At 31.0% G+C, this 16,078-nt stretch overlaps 1 long non-coding RNA gene across 1 annotated transcript; it reads left to right on the top strand.

The window, feature by feature from the left end:
* The first annotated feature begins 2,763 nt into the window (after positions 1–2,763).
* On the top strand, positions 2,764–4,946 carry LOC117169501. The gene is made up of 3 exons (XR_004466665.1): positions 2,764–2,943; positions 3,280–4,245; positions 4,364–4,946. It is a non-coding gene; the product is annotated as an uncharacterized LOC117169501 (long non-coding RNA).
* The last annotated feature ends 11,132 nt before the right edge of the window (positions 4,947–16,078 follow it).

Here is a 16,078-nt window from a genome sequence, read left to right on the forward strand (position 1 = left end):
TCGGCGCAGCTCAGAATATAATTTAAAGAAAAATACTAAACAAATATTAAAATAATCATGATAAAAACAATTTGTGCTTTATTTTGGAATATCTGAATAAGCAATCCCAGGCAAAATTACATAAAAAATGTATTATATTTAATATAAAATTGTTGCGTATAATGTAGAAAAGTTGACATTTCGGACAAAATCGATTGCGAAGCACGAGAGAAGTGATGAGAATGTGTTTGCTTAAGCAGAAAGAGCTTTAACAAAAGGCAGTTCACAATCACAAAATTACATTTCTTGATCCGTTGGCCTTTGATTTTAAAAGGTCTGTGCACGTAACTACAAGAAATGCAAATACCGAGCTCGGAGTTCGAGAGCCATCAGCCGCGCGCCATAGGTGCGCTCAAACTCTTGAGCTAAACTCTTTTAAGAAAAGAGAATTTACAATCACAAAATTTCAGTTGTGGATGCTTTGAGTCGCAAGGGCATGCACTGCTTAGAAAATGATTGATATTACCAGTTTTAGGTTCCCCCAGCTTTTTTTTCTAGAATAATAAATATTTTGCCTTAAAAATTTTGGAAATGATAGCGAACATGCTGACGGACGTCCCTGCACACTTTTTTTGTTGATTAATTCCAAAAAATTTTGATTTTGCTAAAAACATGTGTTTATATTTCGAGGATATTTGTGTTACGATTCTCTCCCATAATTATTCAAGAGCGCTTAGGGACAGCATCGGTAACACAGAAAACTACATTATCATAATGACAGAGCTGAAAAATGACACTAACCTCAAAATAATTTACATGCATACAATTTTTATTTAGCACAATTAAGTTTTTTTGGTTATCATCCCTCAAAAAATAGTCCAGAGATATCCTTTATCATATTTTATAGTTCCTGATTTTCCTGATTTTTTTCAGATCAAATTTGATATTTGAATGGTTAATGAAGTGGCATACAAAATACCAGACTTTCTATCTTTTAACACTCACAGGAAACCCCCTAAACCCAAACTCACCGATTTCAATAATTTTCTGATATGTTGTAGTACATAAAAAAATAAGAGATACGTATTTTTTTACGTGCCGAAAAACATTTCGAGGAAGTGAAAACTACCCCTAAAGTTCATTCTGAAAAATGTATTTTTTAATGTATCAGGCAACCTAATCAATATTTTTTGATGAACCAAAATGAAAAATATTTCTTATAAAAGGCCTGAAGTGCTGCATGTATTTATGACCAAACGGGTTGCAACCCTTAGCTTTCATTTATGAAAAATATTATTTTTTATTAACGTTTTCATCATAAAAGACAGAGTATGAACTAAAAAAATTATAAAAAAATTAAGAAAAGCGTTTTCGTTAATGACATCCAGTATTGAAGCTTGCATATTTTAGAGTTTTTCAATGAACTACCCTTACATAATGAAAACTACCCCATGAAGCAATGGGTTACGCGCAAAAAGTAAAGCATATATTTTATTTATAAAACACACTCTACATGTCAATGGAATCTTTTCAAAATCAAATAAAAATATAATGCCATTTTTTCGCAGTAGTAACATTGAAAGGGTGAGATAAAGTCACCCCCGGAAATGGATTATCAATTATAATTGAAGTTCTAATTGATATTTTGAAACGAAATAAACTGCAAAATATTTCTTATAAGAAGCCTGAGATACTATTTTTATTATTAAAATCATAGCATGAACTAAAAAAAATATTATCACAATTTTTGTGAATCATATCGATTATTAAAGTTGACGTATCTCGAGTTTTCAAAAAAAGTACCCTTAAGAAAGGTTACTACCACTTACAGAGATGAGCCACATATAAAGAATAAAAAAAGAGGAATACTCTATCCATAAATAAAATCTTATTGAAACGAATGAAAATATAATACAATCATTCTGCGGTAGTAATATCAGAGGGATGTAATAGTCACCCCTATAGATCCACCATTGAATAAAAGATATAAAGTACACAAATTTGTTATGTATTTCGTTGGTTAAAAATTTTTATTATAAGATAACTCATGAGAACTCATATATAGTTAAATTTCTTGTTACTTCATGTCAAATATCATAACGTTTCGATGATACAATTTTCACAATTCTCTTCAAACTGTAAAAAAATACAAACAATTTTTCAACTTATTAGTACAATATCTTTATCATTATATTAAAATCTATCAATACAAAATATTTGTTATGTTCTATCATTCAATATATTATTTGTATAAAAATAAGCATTAACACTAAAGCAATTTTTTAAATATTAGAATTACTTGCAATATCAATCAATCAATCATGTTTACGAAACTCGCAGTGAATTATTATCGCAGAATAATTATCATTCTTTTACGTCATGTATATATAAATGAAATAATTAATTCCTTACTTAAAATGCCAATACTTTCATTTTTTCATTATTGTATAATTCTCAACCGATCCAATATAACATTTATTTAAGATTTATGTAATAACCAATGAATAAAAACGCGTTTAAGTACGTTTTTAAGAATCAATAACTGATTGTTAATGTGAAAAACATTCTATAAATAATTTCATTCGAGAGACCGAATTTTCACGAATGAACACGATTAGAGAAAAAAACAGATGAATCGCACATCCACCGTACACGTGAATATATATATATATATATATATATGTGTGTGTGTGTGTGTGTTTATTGTACGTCTCGCCGCAATAACCATGCTATTGTAAACACAATAGTCATATCTGCGCCTCGTTCGAATAATCTTGTCATATTATTACGTTTGTCAGTAGTTTCAGGAAAGTAAAAATTTCTTGAAAAGTGACAACAGTGCTTTCAACTAGGAAATTCAAAGATCAATTTTCTTGGATGCGTTTATATACTAGAATCGACAAATATGTATAAGCGTTGTATAAAAGTGCCCACAAATAATCAATCAGCTGTTGCATCAATAATGTGAGTATTCTCTTAACTACTATTTTTACAAGCCCGCTTCTAATTATAAATAATGTGTTAATCGAATACCTAACTGTCTGTATCGTACTTAAGTTTCCATCCAATAGTTCAAAAGTATTAACAGTTTAGGTAATTTATTTCTAAAAATATTATATAGCATTAACGTGCACATTGCAATTTATTTCTTATTTTGATAAAATTTTTAATTAATAAATAAAACTTATTTTATTATTATTTTCATATTAATAAATATATGTATGTGAGATCTTAAATATTTTTAATTATGACATAATGGTAATGAAGAATTATTATTCGCAATCAGTGTTTTTATTTCAGATTTAACAATGAGGATTAATCCTTTAAACGTTAAAAATTTATTATTAGTGTATTTTCAAACTTTACAAATACCAAATAACATGACGAATGATAAAGAAATTCATTTGTTAAAAACATTCAAACAAATATTGATACATGCTGCGAATGAATTTAATGATGTAGATATGATTACTGAAGAGACATTGGATTTTCATGAGGAATATAAAGACTGCGATGCGAAGATAATCGAAGACAAAGTACAACATCACTTTCCTGATCCTGACGTGGCACCAGCAAATCAGTGTACAGAGGATAAAGAGGAATTAAATTTTGAATATAAACAAAAAGCCGTAGAATATTAAAGAAGTGACGAAACTTACAGAGAGAAAATTACGCGAATTTGCCATTATACACTAGATAATTTCAAAGCTGCTGTTGAAGGTGGTTTGATAATTCATGATCGCGACATACGTAGGTGGGCGTTACAAGCATAAAAGGAAATAGACCCAGAATCAAGAGATTTAATATTTAAGACTTCTAAAAATTGATTATTAAAGTTTAAAAAAGCTCACAGAATCGTATCTCGCAGAATAAATAAGTTTATTACTAGATAAACACTGGAAAGTGGTTCGGAACTTGAAACTAAAGCAGATGCCTTTGTTGCTGATATTCGGTCGTGTATACGAAAAATTTGAATTCAGAATTTATGTAATTCAGATCAGAGTGGATATCGATTAGAAATGCACTCTGGAAGGACATTTTCAGTCGAAGGCGAGAAACAAGTGCAATCCCTGGTACAGTCAGTGTCATCGACCACACACAGTTACACCATGCAGCCACTTATAGTAGCTACGGGACAACTACTAACACCCCTTTTTTTAGTGTTAAAATAAAAGTCTGGTTAGTTTGGTTCTATTGTAGAAGCTAATTTATTTTGACCAGAAAATGTGTGTGTAGTGTCATCCAAATCTGGGAAATTAACTACAGGTGAGGATTTTTCTGATCATTTATTTGAAACAATGCATCGAATGATTTGATAAATGAAATTTTCTAATTCCAGATATCTTTAAAATTTGTTTTGAAAAATTATTGTATCCAAATATAGGTCGTCAGTCTGTACTATTACTTGATTCTTGGAGTGGTCACTGTGATAAAATTATCGAGAAAACAATGCCAGAAAATGAAATTGTTAACGTGAAAAAAATACCAACAGGAACAACCAGAAAAATCCAACCACTTGACGTATATGGGCTCCGCACCTGGAAAAACATCGTTCGGCAATTTTCAGATCAAGTGATTTTAATGGATTATGACTTAAATTTACATTTAAGAAACAACATTATCAAACTTTAATCTTTAGTACACAACCAACTTTCCTCACCGAGATATAATAATATTTTTAAATACGCTTGGTATAAAAGCAACTATTTAGATGATAATCCAGAAAAAGTAGAAAATTCTGTTGATTTTATATTTGGAGATTCCTGCAACACACACTGCGAAATAGAAGGATGCTCGAATACAGCTATTATACGATGTGGTTGGTGTAAAAACTAATTATGCTTTAAACATTTTTATGAAGATTATCATTATTGTCGACGCTATGAAGAATAATATAGTGTAAGATAACTCTAGAGGAGAAGGTATAGTTTTGTGATTTGATCAGTTGCGGATTTTCTATTAATAATATTCTTTGTTTAAAAATAGCAACAAATATAATGTACAGTATATAAGAAATAAATTCTAAATTAAACCTACTTTTGTACTATTCTTACTTACATAATTTTGAAATTATTCTATGGAAATTTTGCAAATGCTTGACAAAATAAACTGAATATTAATTTCAATAATAATATCAAGTAATAAGAAATTTAACTATATATGAGTTCTTATGAGTTATGTCATGAGTTCTCAATGAATCATAAAATCAATCGGAGATTTTTTAATATTATTAAAACTAATAATGATATAAATTATAGTAATGAAGGTTGTTATTATAATAGTAACTACGTACCGTACATTTTTAAGGATACCATATTTCATAAACTTATCAGAAAAAAATAGCTTTATTGCAGTATAATTTCAAAAAAAAATTCCTATAAATTTGTATTCACACAAGCTATAATAATCAAAATTTTTAACCAACGAAATACATAACAAATTTTTCAACTTCATATCTTTTATTCAATGAAAGATCTACAGGGGTGACTATTACATCCCTCTGGTATCACTACCGCAGAAGGATTGTATTATATTTTCACTCGTTTAAAAAAGATTTTATTTATAGATAGAGTATTTCTCGTTTTGTATTCTTTGTATGTGGCTCATCTCTCTAAGAGGTAGTAACCTTGCTTAAGGGAACTTTTTTTGAAAAATCGAGATACGTCAACTTTAATAATCGATATTATTCACAAAAATTGTGATAATATTTTTTTTTAGTTCAGGCTATGATTTTGATAATAAAAATATTAATAACAAATATACCTTTTTCAAACATAAAAGAAGAGTTGTAACCCCTTTGATCATAACTGTATCTAGTATTTCAGGCTTCTGATAAGAAATCTTTTGCAGTTTATTTCGTTTCTAAATACCAATTATAACTTGAATTATAATTGATAATTCATTTCTGGGGGTGACTTTATCTCACCCTTTCAATGTTACTACTGCGAAAAAATTAGATGATATTTTTAATTGACATAAATAAGATTCCATTGACATGCAGAGTGAGTTTTATAAATAAAAGATATGCTTTACTTTTCGCACGTAGCCCATTGCTTCGAGGGGTAGTTTTCGTTATGTGAGGGTAGTTCTTTTGAAAAATTCTGAAATATACAAGCTTTAGTATTGGATATCATTAACGAAAACGCTTTTCTTAAGTTTTTCAGTTCATACTATGTCTTTTATGATGAAAATATTCTTTAAAAATCGTATTTTTCATAAATAGAAGTTAAGGGTTGCAACCCTTTTGGTCATGAATACCCGCAGCACTTCAGGATTTTTATAAGCAATATTTTCTATTTTGTTTTATTGGAAAATATTTATTAGGTTGCCCGATACATTAAAAAATTCATTTATCAGCATGAACTTTAGGGGTAGTTATCACTCCTTTAAAATGTTTTTCGGCACATGAAAAAATACGTATCTCTAATTTTTTGGTGTGCTAAAACATATCAAAAAATTATTGAAATCGGTCAGTTCGGGTTGAGGGGGTTTCCTGTCAGTTTGAGATGTACCATGAATTAAAATTTTTATTTCCCTAAACATTTTTAAAAAGTTTAAGTTTGCAGCTTAATGGTCGTAGTGGAAAAATATCTTCAGGACAGGAAACATTGTGATAATGGAAAACATGGCAGTCTATGGGCATAATGCACCCTAATTCTAATTCGAAAGGGTTAAACCAGCCTCAAAGCATATTCTGCATTCCTGAAACATTTTAATTGCTGTAAATTATTTCTGGTAGTATACAACAGTTTAAAAACATGTATTTTATTCATCTCCTACAATATTTTGTATTAAATAAAATTTTTTTGAGAAATTCAGATATACTATATCTCGATCTAAAAGCAAAGTTTCATAAGAGTAATATTTCTTTCCTTGTTTTTCTTGAAACAAGCAATCAAAAAATTATAAAGACTACCTATTTTTTATGGTTGGTAAGGTTTCTCAACTTTCAGACGAATCTTCACGCCGGGTATGTAGAAACTTTGAATTAGCTTACGTATGTATAAAAAAAACGTGTATGTTATTTTTTAGTGCTCTAAAGCATACCTCAAGAACGAATTCATTTCGAAGCAGAAACTTGGGTAACCTTCCTTGTGGGATAAATGTCCTAGTTTTACGTTTACGATATGAGTAAATTTAAAGGAATCTGTATTATCATCAGAGATGGTTACCATAAATGAGTGTACAATAGGCGAGAAAATGATATGCATCTGCCTTTGAAGTTTAAAAAATTAGACGAAATAACTGCTAGCGGAATAAAAATTAGTCATATTACGTTTATGTAAAAAAAGTAAGAATTATTTCTTATATAAGGGGCAATGGGAAAATTAAAAAAAAATTATCAGTATGATGAAAACTGTTGTGAAATTATTGTAGTAGAGAAATTTAGGAAATAATTAAAAACATTACTCAAAAGTACAAAAGTGTACCACTATATTATCTTCAGTACTACTAAAGATATTAAAGCGATTCAAACTGCAAAATGTAACGATAAGGCTCTCTAATGATTTTGTATCACCCGGAAGGATGTGATATTCTTCTTCTTTTGTGAAAATCGTGATATTTTTAGAAATTTTTTCGTTGTTGTAAAAAAAGTGGCAAAAAGAAGGGCGGCCCTTTTTTTTAACTGCCGACCGCTGGTGCCTTTCTTCGGACCGCGGTTCTGAATCCTTGGGTAGCACCTGGCCACGGGTCGAAGAAAGGCACCAGCGGTCGGCAGTAAAAAAAAGAATAGCTTTAATATCTTTATTATAACTGAAGATAATTCAGTTGTACATTTTTTACTTTTAAGCAACAATTTTTATTATTTCTCAAATTTCTCAACTGCAATTGGTTCACAACAATTTTGCTCATACTCATAAATTTTTACAAATTTTTTCCATTGCCCCTTGTATAAAAAACAATGCTCTAAACTTGACTATTCTTAAATGAACCTAAGAATCCTTACTTTTTTTACATTTGTCAGTCTGCAAAGTACAAAATTTTTTAAAATAAACGTTGTTAAACTCATTTTCGTAGACCACATTTAGCTTTGATATGACTATTTTTGTTATTACGCTAGCTTTTTTTTGGCTGAGTTTTTAAGCTTCAAAGGCAGATGCGTATAATTTTCTCGCTGATAGTAGATATCATTACACCAACCGTTAAAATATAAATCAACACTATCAATAGAGGTAACTCTTCAAATAACAGAAGATACTTATCGTGTACGAATCCTTTAAAGGATTAAGGACAAGTAATACTTCATCCTAAGCGCTGTGTAGTTTTATCTACAAGATTTTAAAGGATGTATTGGATTTGTGTAAAATTCGACCCCCCACCCCAGTTTTCGTCAAATGTCCACGTTTTAAGACCCCCTGAATCCGATTAACAGGTTTTTCCGAATGTGTCTATCTGTCAGTCAGTCTGTCTGTTTTTTCGTGGATTTTTTTTGTTTAATTTGTTAGCATGATAACTTTGAAAAGAATTGAAGGATTAAGTTTTCCCTTAGCGCACTCTTTTAGTATTTAAAAATAAAGTTCAAGTTGGTTAGCCAGCCATTTTGGGTAAAAACTAAAAAAAAACAGGCATATTTTGAACATTTTTGAGACTGGTTTTTTTCAAGATTCAAAAATCTTCTGTGTGGACATTCACAGAATTCAAAAAGAAAAACAATTTATGATAATGACTCTTTTTATAAAGCCAAAATTTACCACAGTTACATAATTTACAAAATTCTATAAATCACACGAAAATAAACATTTCAAGTCAAATAACGCACGATATGAAAAAAAGTTATGAGAAGAAAAATGTTTTTTTTAATGCCCTACAAGATTATCGTAACAACTTTTTGAATTTTCTTGAAAAATCGAAAATTCAAATTTTGACAACATTAAAAAATAATGGAAAATAAAAAATTACATTTTGCGGTTAAACTATGCAAAATAGGTGAAAAGATGAGTAAAAAAAATTGTGCATTCAAAAGGATCTAGAAACTTGCTATAAATCATATCTTGATAAGATGCGTATTTGATGTTTTAATCGTGAAAAACATTATTAACAGTCAAAAAAATCTGTCTGATGCGTAGGCACATTCTCATTACAACATTTTTGTTTTAGTTTCTTTTTCTTCTCGTGTGTAGTTTCTTTTCAAAAACCTTAATTTTTATGTTTTAAATGCTATTTTCTACGAATAAAACACAAAACATAACGATCAAAACATTATTCATTACAAATTAATTCATTTTTACATTCTCATCAGAGAAGGTTTGTATCAAATTTGACTCCCCTCTCCAGTTGTTGTAAAAGGTCCCCATTTTGAAACCCACTTAAACCGCAAAACAGAATTTTGCGTATGATTCTGTGTGTCGGTCGTTCTGTCTTTTCGTGGATGGTTTTTCAACATTTTTAGAACGATAACTTTCGAAGCAATTGACAGATTGGATTGTCCTTTGATACCTTTAGTATTTTAAAATGAAACTCAGGTTCGTTAGCCAGCTATTTTTGATAAAAATTGAAAAAGTGAACACATTTTGAATATTTTTTAGAACACTTTTTTTCAAAATTAAAAAATTTTCTGTGGGGCGTTTCATATTTTTCTCAAAGACGAACAATTTATCTACTATTTTTTTTTAATAAAATCAAAATTTACCACAGTTATAGCATTTACAAAATTCCAAAAAACACACGAAAATGAACATTTTAGGCCAAATCACGCACGACATAAAAAAGGAAGATAAGAAAAATTTTGCTTTTTGAATGCCCTACGAGATTATCATAAAAACTTTTTGAACTTTCTTGAAAAATAGAAAATTCTAATTTTGACAGCATAAAAAGTAATGAAGAATCAAAAATTACATTTTTTTCATTCAACTATTTATTATTAGCATAAAAAATTAATCAGCTATGACTCTCGGTTAAAACTAATCGCCCCCGTCCCTCAATCCCTTATTATTCGAAGTTTCGCGGGACAGTCGTTATAACTAAATACTCCATTCTAGAATGCCTGATATGTAGACCGTACATGTAAGTTTGAATCCCAAAAATAAAATTGGAAATGAGAAAATTCAGTTTTTGAAAAAACGGCAGAAGCTGCAACGAAATGTTTAATAACAATTTTTTTTTAAAGAATGCGCATTATTTTAAACGAAACAATGAAACTATATCTACTTTAATACTAATGCATGTTAGGAATTGTAATAATATACTTTTATGGAAATGACATCCAATTTCAGGGAAAAATTCGAGCACGAAGCGCGAGATGCGTCATGACAGTCTGTTCGTTAAAGCCGAAGGAGTTTTAACAAAAGAGAATTCAGTATCACTAAATCACTATTGTCGATGGTTTGACCTTTATTTTGAAAAAAGTTGTGCCCAAGTGTGGGAAATATATATAGACCGAGCGCGGTAAACGAGGTAAATGCATTATCGAGCGCGAAGCGCGAGAACCAACAGTCGCTCGCTCTACGCGTGCTCAAACTTGCGAGCGAAGTGAAAAAGCGAACCGCGCGCGTAGCGCGCAATGAGAATGTGCTCGGAAAGCGTAAAATTAAACAAAAAATTAAGGCCAGTCATTTCTAGGCTTGTACGGCAATTTTCAGAAGAAACTGTCATTATTTAACTTTTTTCACGTCGTGTGTTATTTGGCTTAAAATTTTCATTTTCGCTTGTTTGTTTGAATTTTGGAAATGTAAAAACTCTGATCATTTTCTTTTTTTAAAAAAAGTTATAAAAAGTATACCAAAGATCAATCCAATCTGTTAATTCTTTCGAAAGTTATCGTACTTATATCTATTCAGTTTATTTTCAATTGTACTTTTCCCGATTCAAACCAAGAATACGCATCCTAGCGTAAAATGATTCTATGAAAATTTTTATATACAATTAAAGCCAAAAATTTTTAAAAATAAAAAGTTATTCTAACTTGCGTCGTTTTGGCAATTATCTATTTTTTATTTCTAATAAAGTCCTATAACAAAAGCTTAAAACAAATTTGTACATTTTTTTTCTTACCTTGCGTCATTTCTCCAAAACTTAATTTTTTCATTTTTATTGTAATTTATTATATTTAAAACAAAAATTATGAATCCTATCAAAATATGATACTTAATAAATGTATACCTCTTTTTGAAAGAAATATCATTTGCCATATTGTTTTTTTTTCGTAGCTTATGTTGTTCGTCCAGAAATTAAACTTTTTTATTTTTAATATTTTGTCAGATCATTTTTTGTCCTATCTTTCAACATTTTATTTTCTTGTCTTTTTCTCATATCCCCGTGCAGAAATTTTGGTGTCGCGTCGGTCGGGCCCCGATCGGGAAAATTGTGGGCCCGATAGGGTAATCTGTCTAGTGCCAGACCGTAAATGTAACCGCCTACCCGACCGGGCCCAGATCTGGGCATCCAAAATGTGGACCCGATCTTGACCAGATATGAATCAGATATGTTACTAATTCGGAAATTCATACAATTGGTATAAGGTGATCTCTATTTTTAGTATATCAGCAACATTATAGAAAATTCTAAAAAGCTGGATAACATATTTTTATTCACATAAATAGTAAATGCACTCAAAATGGCGACACTTTCTTGAATATATTGCTGGAAATGTTCAGAAGCTGAAAATGAATTGTATTGTTGATTCTAGCGAATTAAAGCTTACCTTTGCCTTCATTGCGGATATAAGAAGTCTCACCAACAATTCTGTGATTCCGAACTCGCAATCTACTATTTGCATTTAGTATTTTAAGTTATATGAAAGAAAAACAATATCACAACGATAACAGAAAACATGACATAATATTGTCTTACTTAAACCGACCCGACGTGGTTCTGATGCGAACCACATCATCTGCCCCCTTGGGGCCACATGTGGAAAATCCGATCGGGCCCAGATTGCAATTCGGGAATAAGTTGGGCAATCTCTGCACGGGTCGTGTGTTATGTGTCTTAAAATTTTCATTAGTTCCTTTAATCTTGTGAGTGCTATAGTTCTGGTTATTTCTTTATGCAAAAAAGTGATTATGATCAATTTTATGTCTTTTTTAGCACTACGAAATCCCCCTTAAAAAAGAAGTGTTAATAAGTATTTAATCCAGTACTTTTTTTACGAAAAAGTCTTGGATTTCCAATACTTATCAATAGGTCTTTTTCATGAGAGTGCGTAAAAAAAATTGAAAATTGAAAACATTGAAAGCGTGTGTCAAATGCCAATGCAATCTGTTAATTCTTGCGAAAGTTATCGTACTAACAATCTACAAACAGACGCACCTACAGACACCTTATTTAAAACCTATTTTTCAGATTGAGGGGTTGTCAAAACGTGGACATTTCACATGATCGAGGAGGGGCGGCAAATTTTACACAAATATATCTGATTATTAGAATGTAAGAATAGATTTTATTTTGTTATACACAAAAGCGAAAGCATAAGTTGAAGATCGTTTAAATAAATATAGCTGAATTCACTGTCCATATTTTGTGTCATCAAATGATGGAGTAATACTATGGCTATGAAATATCTTTCTTTAATATTTGACACGATAATCAAGAAACGCCGCCAAATATTAAAGATTACGAAGTAAATATTTAGGGAATCAATAAATGTTTATCGTCAAATTAAAAAGTGGCAGGCGCTAATATGAAATTATGACTAAACAGGTTCGCCTCTGCGTCTTCGATTACAGTGCTAAACTATATTATTTCTGCAAGCGCACTCGATCGCTACTTCTTTCCGCATAAGAAAAACTTTTATTGGAGACATATTAAAAGTATTCGGCACAGAAAAAAGCAGATGTAAGAATAAGAAACGTTGAAAATAATGAGAGAAATGGGGTAAAGTCTAGCTAAAAAATAATTTTATAAAAACTGTTGTTCTATTTAGAATTTTTTTTCAAAACGCTAAAAAAATCCTTAGATAAATTTAAATGTATATATATCTTTAAAAATAGTTAAATATGTCGAATGTCTACTCAACCCGAATACGCATTGTAATGAAGATGCCAAACGAGTCATCTATACGGCATCATAAGTATAGCAATTTAAGTTCAATAATTTCGTTATCTTGCTCGAGCAGGGAATTCGCGCAGCTGTTCCCTCAATTAGCATACTAAACTTTATCACAAACAGCTCGACAAAGTCGTACCAAGACGGCTAAACTTATTTCAAAAATAGAATGAGTTGAAATCAGGTTCCCTTCAAGAGTAGGTTGATATCTATATAACTTCTAAGGACTGATTGTCATTCATGTCAGTTAATATCCACGAATATTTTTTTAATGGAAATAATCCATTTTTACCTAACGATTTGCTGTTTTTAATAACGTTGTTTATATTTGTCGATAAGATAAATATACTGTCTAAAAGAATTCAGTGATATACTTATTCTCAGGGAAATTCCACTGGTTGAATTTATGGAAAATGAGTCACTGACAAGTGAGTCGCATTTCTCATTATTCTGGTGCCGCCTAAAACAATAATGATAAAATTAAGAAATGTTTTATAAAATATTTTCGAAATTTTTAAAATCGAATTAGTCAAATGATTTTCCTTGTATAATTCTAGTAAAATAAAAAAAAAGTTTACAAAAATTGGTTAATATTTTCAGTAATTTAGTAAATCTTCAAGTGGATGCCAAATTACAAAAACTCTCAACTAGATTTGAAGAAATTAACTGGTTTCCATGAACTTTTTTCTCATTTTGTTCAAATGTCATCAGGAAATTGAGTCGGCTAATTAAAATTTAGTTAATAAATACTTTACCAAATTTTACATTTTCTTAATTCGATCTAATTCTCTAACAATGTAAACGTCCCACGATGCATCCAACTACCTACATGATCGGCAGTCAAGCATCCCCCTTGGGCACCGGTGTGAAGTTCTGAAAAGAGTGTACCCTTCTATATTCTACCATATCTATGGTAGTAGACTAGGACCACTTTGGGAAAGTTGGAGTGAAGGTAATCCGCCATGACAGGTACTATGGGACATTTGGAGTGGGGTAATCCGCCATGACAGGCACTATGAGAAATTTGGAGCACGGGTAATCCGCCATGACAGGTACTATGGAAAATTGGGAGTGAGGGAAATCAGCCATTGAAGGTCCTATGGGAAATCTGCTATGACAGGTACTATGGAAAATGTGGAGTGGGGGTGCGCTATGACAGGCACTCTACCTGTTACTAATTTTCAAAATTTTACCGATCTCACTTATTTTAAAACTTATATTATTTTAAAAAATTGTAGTCATTTTTTCAAAAATGTTTCTAACTTAACTTTTTTAAAGAAATTTTTATAAATAGTTAAAGTTAAAAGGACAGATGATTTAAGTAAAACGTATTTTTTCTGGTTCGATGTGTTTTTATTTTATTTTTGCTAAGCAATTACACGTAGGTTCTTAATTCAAGCTATATAAATATATGTACTAACAGAAAAGGTAATTACTCTGATATCAAGTATTTTACTGCTGCTGCGACATAGGATGTATATATACTAGTTATTTTTTAAAAACACTAAATGGAAGTATAAATCGATAAATGACTTTGGCAATTGTTGTTTAATTTTCTCGCTCAAATATTCGAATTTAACAGCAATAATCTGGTGAATAAGCATTTCACTAGGAGATTGAACGCTCTCTGTCAAAATGTACTTATGTGTCTCATCTATTAGGAGATTTAAAAACTTTTCGATATCAGCAACATGCCTTGGTAGTCTTCGTAATCATTCATCGACACAAGCAACAGTCTGCTTTAGTCCATCAAAAGCAGTTTTCTGCATCACTATAATCGGCCTGTATTCCTTGGTCCTTTTTTTTATTATCCTCCGTTGTGGGCTCTTCTTCATCTCCGGAAATATCAAATACGATCACCCTGATCATGTTGAAAATAAAATGGAAGCGGAGAACAGTGAAGAAGGTCATTTTTACTTATAAATTTCTCCTTGTTTTTAAAACGATATTTGTACAGCTTTGAACATGTTTCAGAGTAGTAAATTTTTATGATGCTAAAGACCATCAATAATTCGGATAATTCGGTAAACATACATGACCTGAATCTCTTTGTAGTTCTGAAAGTCTGCTCTGACTATTTACTGATTGAAAATATGAATGATTTTTGTAAATATTGTGGTGCTCGACAGTTAGTATTGAGAGGAGATGAACTATACAGGATTTTATAGAGCATGTCACGCACGAGGGGAAACAGTTTAGTCAGACAATTTGCATTGCACACAATGCAAAAGGGTTTGATCTACAATTTATTCTTAGATACCTAGTAGAGGTTAAAGGTACGAGAATCTGTCCGAAAGTAATATTGAATGGTACCAAAAACATACTCATGCAGGTCGGGAAATGTAAATTCGTAGATAGCTTGAACTATATGCCTATGCCTTTGAGTGCTCTCCCCTAAGCATTCGATCTCACTGGTGAGCATTCACAGAAAGGCATATTCTCACATTGTATAGTAGACCAGAGAATGATTTGTATGTAGGTCCTTTGCTACCGGTTGAGGATTAATCTCGAGATACCATGAGTATCGAGGCTCTTAAAGAATTTTATGAGTGGTACGATGCATGTAAAAACGACTATGTTTTTTATTTTAAAAAGGAAATACTAGAGTATTGTGTGAGCGATGTGACGATACTTCGTCACGCGTGTCTCGCATATAGAAATTCTTTTTTTAAATGTGGTAATGTATGTCCTTTTACTGAATGCACTACTTCGCTTCTGCATGTTCCAGAATCCATTGAATGGTTTTTATGGGTAGTACGAGAAATTGGGATGGAAGTCCAACACGCAGTAAGGTCTCGTGAATTCCGTCTACCAGAGGGATCGCTAGTTGACGGGTACTATATAAATGGTGAAGAAAAGCGCCATGTATTGCAGTTTCATGGCTCCTATTGGCATGGGTATATGGATTGTTACAAGTTAAATCGCGATGAGAAATTAACATCCGGGGATACAATTGATATGCGTTATGAGAACACTCGCGCTACGAGTGAAAAAATTCGAATAGCCGGTTATGTACTAACCGAAATATGGAAGTGTAAATGTGATAAGTTAAAGAAAAATTCACCCGGTATGAATGAGTATTTTAAAAATCACCCCTTACTCCACCAGGATGCTT

This window comes from Belonocnema kinseyi, chromosome 3 (assembly GCF_010883055.1).
Source record: "Belonocnema kinseyi isolate 2016_QV_RU_SX_M_011 chromosome 3, B_treatae_v1, whole genome shotgun sequence".
Classification (NCBI taxonomy): domain Eukaryota; kingdom Metazoa; phylum Arthropoda; class Insecta; order Hymenoptera; family Cynipidae; genus Belonocnema; species Belonocnema kinseyi.